Raw genomic sequence first — 5,000 nt, 5'->3', positions numbered from 1 at the left:
AAGCCTGCTGTTAGGTTATTATTAGGTTAGTGCTTTTTAAACTGAAACCCCATATGGAAATAACACTTACATTAGCGGCATGATTATCTGATGTATAAATATGTGGGCCAGGATTTGTTTGAATAGAAATATAGGTTCGCCGAAAAGGTTTTTGATTCATTGTAAAAGTATGTTGTGTGTGTTTTTGTTTTTATGTGAGTGTGATAATATGTTAATTAAGTTCTCACCAAAAGTATTTATAAAATAATAATATAATAGGCAGATCAGGCAGATTTACATAAATCATTCATGCATTGTTGATCATAGAATTGGCCGCTTTTGTTTGGTCAGTGGACACCTGTATTAAGAGGGTAAATATATTATAATATGCTTCTTTAATTTGCTGCCAGTAAATGTAAACCCATCTTGTTGTTCCTCGCGTTTGAATTGTTAGCTATAATAGATGTGATTATAGGAAATAGATGTTCCAACCCCACAGTCTGAGTGGACACATCTCATTGAGTTTAACTGATATTTATTTTTACTGATTTAAAATCCATTAGTGAACAATTAGTAGTTTGTCAATATATTACTCATAAAACATTTACAAGGTCAAACGTGAACGTATAGCCCTGATATGAAACAATGGAATTCAATAACCTGGACATCTGCATTGATTTTACCTTTCAAAAAACTATGAATGAAGGTGAACCTGATTTCCATATCAATATAGAAGCTTCCATACTGAAACACTCGGCGTTGGGAGTGACATGTGAAAAGGCCTTCAGGGTATTCTCTCTACCTAATGTCTCTGTGTCTCTGTGTCCAACCTGGTCTGACTGTCTCTGTGTCTCTGTGTCTCTGTGTCTCTGTGTCCAACCTGGTCTGACTGTCTCTGTGTCTCTGTGTCCAACCTGGTCTGATTGTCTCTGTGTCTCTGTGTCTCTGTGTCTCTGTGTCTCTGTGTCCAACCTGGTCTGAATGTCTCTGTGTCTCTGTGTCTCTGTGTCTCTGTGTCTCTGTGTCTCTGTGTCTCTGTGTCCAACCTGGTCTGATTGTCTCTGTGTCTCTGTGTCTCTGTGTCTCTGTGTCTCTGTGTCCAACCTGGTCTGACTGTCTCTGTGTCTCTGTGTCTCTGTGTCTCTGTGTCTCTGTGTCCAACCTGGTCTGAATGTCTCTGTGTCTCTGTGTCTCTGTGTCCAACCTGGTCTGAATGTCTCTGTGTCTCTGTGTCCAACCTGGTCTGAATGTCTCTGTGTCTCTGTGTCTCTGTGTCCAACCTGGTCTGAATGTCTCTATGTCTCTGTGTCTCTGTGTCTCTGTGTCCAACCTGGTCTGAATGTCTCTGTGTCTCTGTGTCCAACCTGGTCTGAATGTCTCTGTGTCTCTGTGTCCAACCTGGTCTGAATGTCTCTGTGTCTCTGTGTCTCTGTGTCCAACCTGGTCTGAATGTCTCTGTGTCTCTGTGTCCAACCTGGTCTGAATGTCTCTGTGTCTCTGTGTCTCTGTGTCCAACCTGGTCTGAATGTCTCTGTGTCTCTGTGTCCAACCTGGTCTGATTGTCTCTGTGTCTCTGTGTCCAACCTGGTCTGAATGTCTCTGTGTCTCTGTGTCTCTGTGTCCAACCTGGTCTGATTGTCTCTGTGTCTCTGTGTCCAACCTGGTCTGAATGTCTCTGTGTCTCTGTGTCCAACCTGGTCTGATTGTCTCTGTGTCTCTGTGTCCAACCTGGTCTGAATGTCTCTGTGTCTCTGTGTCTCTGTGTCCAACCTGGTCTGATTGTCTCTGTGTCTCTGTGTCCAACCTGGTCTGAATGTCTCTGTGTCTCTGTGTCCAACCTGGTCTGATTGTCTCTGTGTCCAACCTGGTCTGATTGTCTCTGTGTCTCTGTGTCCAACCTGGTCTGATTGTCTCTGTGTCCCTGTGTCCAACCTGGTCTGAATGTCTCTGTGTCTCTGTGTCCAACCTGGTCTGAATGTCTCTGTGTCTCTGTGTCCAACTTGGTCTGATTGTCTCTGTGTCTCTGTGTCTCTGTGTCTCTGTGTCCAACCTGGTCTGAATGTCTCTGTGTCTCTGTGTCCAACCTGGTCTGAATGTCTCTGTGTCTCTGTGTCCAACCTGGTCTGACTAGCGGTCTCTCTCCCACCCGGACCCTCTCCCCCGTGTTCCACCCTGCTGCACGTGCTCAGTAGGGTATTCTGTTACAGCTTAACGACAGGATAATGTCAATGGAGAAGAATGTAGAAGTGGGGTTGGTGGGTCCCAGGCAAGTGATTTTACCAGACGTGGTTTGGCGTGTTTTCACTGCCGTGAGTGAGTGAGTGAGTGAGGGCTGCAATAAGGTAACCCAAGAAAAGGAAGAAAAGCTATATCCCCCCCCCCAGTTAAAGGTCTCAAGGTCTGTGTCCGTCACCCCCCGAGAGAAAGAGATTCCGTTTTCGACGCGTACGACGTTTAGCTTACGACGTTTAGCGAAACATTTCTCCCAAGGCCCTTGCGTGATTTTCCTAGGGCGAGGTTCACGCTACGTTTGTTTGGCCGTGCTGATACAGGCAGAGAGGGTCACCTGGATACCGATGGGGTAAGACATTTATCAGCAGACGTTTCCCCCTATTCTACAGAGGGTTAGAGGGAGTGGATTGGTTTCCATAAGCATGGCTGTGAGACCTGGATTTTAATGCCTGTTCCAGATGTGCTTTAAAACAGAGAGCTTGCCTCTCTGCTCTGTCTTTCAGTTCAGCATGAAATCAGGAGTATTTCATATATAATACATAATACCTCCAGTGCTGGTAGATAAATATAAACATTTCCCAGGGCTGTTAACTCAAACTGCTCCTCATTAAAGCCTTGTGTGACTTTTAGAAATTAGCACTTCATGGATATCAATTACCGTAATAAAAAATCTGCTTGACTTTCCTTCTATCAAGTGGAATGTGATAAGGGGGAATAATTTAATCAACTTTATTGAATTTGGAGGATTTAAAAAAGAATAATAATACATTTCAAAACATTAGATAGATCCACCTCTAATGCAACTCTTAGAATAGGATCTCTGTTTTTCACGGTGAGATATGTTGCATCAGAAACTATTTTAGCCATGATATTATTACTGACCCTAGTCAGTATGCAGGAAACTTTCCTTGCAGCAAGACACAAAAACACTGTCGGTCATTGATAGGGTAATATTATTGTTGGTCATTCATAGAGTAACATTATTGTTGGTTATTGATAGGGTAATATTATCGTTGGTCATTCATAGAGTAATATTGTTGTTGGTAATATTATTGTTAATCATCCTGAAATTCAACCCAATAATAAAAATGAAGACGTGTACATGAGGAAAGAGATTTCCTGAGTGTGTTGGGCCTGCGGTGGTTATGGCAATGCCCCTCTATCGCATCCTAGGAATGCGTGACGCTGACACCACAAACGCTTTTTTTTTGCTGACAAACATTTGATTTGATAAAGCACCGCGGTATCCTGAACATGTCTGTGTCCCCCCCCAAAAAAACACAATGGCATGAATTTCAAAGGATTCTACACAGAGAGGCGCTGGACGGTTGGATATCACAGAGGCCGTGTCTACATTCTGAAGAGGCCTGGGGACAATCGGAGGATGCAACTGGGCAGACGGTGTTTCTTTAAAGCGTTGTCACCTTCTCGCATACCTATCTGTCAACACTTATCTCCTCAGGAAGCAGAGACGCTACGTTTACTCCACTGCCAGCAGTGACAACAAGGGGACAGCGGCGAAGGGAACCCTAACCCACTTGAGGAAGTCTCGTTTTTTTTACTTTCATCCTATGATATCATATTGATTTGTGCCCGGCATTTCTGTGGAAAGCGGTTTATAGAAAAACAGGCAAAATGTCAACTGTAAAGTTGATACTGTGTCTGAAACGGTTTCCTCCGTGCGTGCACAGTTGAATGGACTGAGAGGAGAAGAGGGTGTTGTAGAAATTGATGTGCGTGTGTGGGATATTGATATCAGTCTCTGTATGATAGTGTATTTACATAACTAACACACAATGTTAGTGTGTTTCTCATCCTGGCATTGACCAACTCACCCCCCATACTGCCCTGTCTCACCCCCCCATCAACCTACTGCCCTGTCTCACCCCCCATCACCCTACTGCCCTGTCTCACCCCCATCACCCTACTGCCCTGTCTCACCTCCCATCACCCTACTGCCCTGTCTCACCCCCCATCACCCTACTGCCCTGTCTCACCCCCCATCACCCTACTGCCCTGTCTCACCTCCCATCACCCTACTGCCCTGTCTCACCCCCATCACCCTACTGCCCTGTCTCACCCCAACACATCACCCTACTGCCCTGTCTCACCCCCCATCACCCTACTGCCCTGTCTCACCTCCCATCACCCTACTGCCCTGTCTCACCCCCATCACCCTACTGCCCTGTCTCACCCCAACACATCACCCTACTGCCCTGTCTCACCCCCCATCACCCTACTGCCCTGTCTCACCCCAACACATCACCCTACTGCCCTGTCTCACCCCCCATCACCCTACTGCCCTGTCTCACCCCAACACATCACCCTACTGCCCTGTCTCACCCCCCATCACCCTACTGCCCTGTCTCACCCCAACACATCACCCTACTGCCCTGTGTCACCCCAACACATCACCCTACTGCCCTGTGTCACCCCAACACATCAACCTACTGCCCTGTCTCACCCCAACACATCACCCTACTGCCCTGTCTCACCTCCCATCACCCTACTGTCCTGTCTCACCTCCCATCACCCTACTGCCCTGTCTCACCCCAACACATCACCCTACTGCCCTGTCTCACCCCAACACATCACCCTACTGCCCTGTCTCACCTCCCATCACCCTACTGTCCTGTCTCACCCCCCATCACCCTACTGCCCTGTCTCACCCCCCATCACCCTACTGCCCTGTCTCACGCCAACACATCACCCTACTGCCCTGTCTCACCCCAACACATCACCCTACTGCCCTGTCTCACCCCAACACATCACCCTACTGCCCTGTCTCA

At 46.8% G+C, this 5,000-nt stretch overlaps 1 protein-coding gene across 1 annotated transcript in view; it reads right to left on the bottom strand.

The window, feature by feature from the left end:
• The window catches only part of meox1 (mesenchyme homeobox 1), a gene marked incomplete at both ends in the record, with an annotated part of 11,822 nt that overhangs the window by 6,169 nt on the left and 653 nt on the right, over window positions 1-5,000 (bottom strand). The window lies entirely within an intron of this gene.

The sequence above is a fragment of the Nansenia antarctica genome (assembly GCF_963989245.1).
Source record: "Nansenia antarctica genome assembly, chromosome: 11".
In the NCBI taxonomy this organism is placed as follows: Eukaryota; Metazoa; Chordata; class Actinopteri; order Argentiniformes; family Microstomatidae; genus Nansenia; species Nansenia antarctica.
The sequence above is the reverse complement of the archived record's forward strand: the minus strand, read 5'-3'. Positions and strand labels throughout refer to the sequence as shown.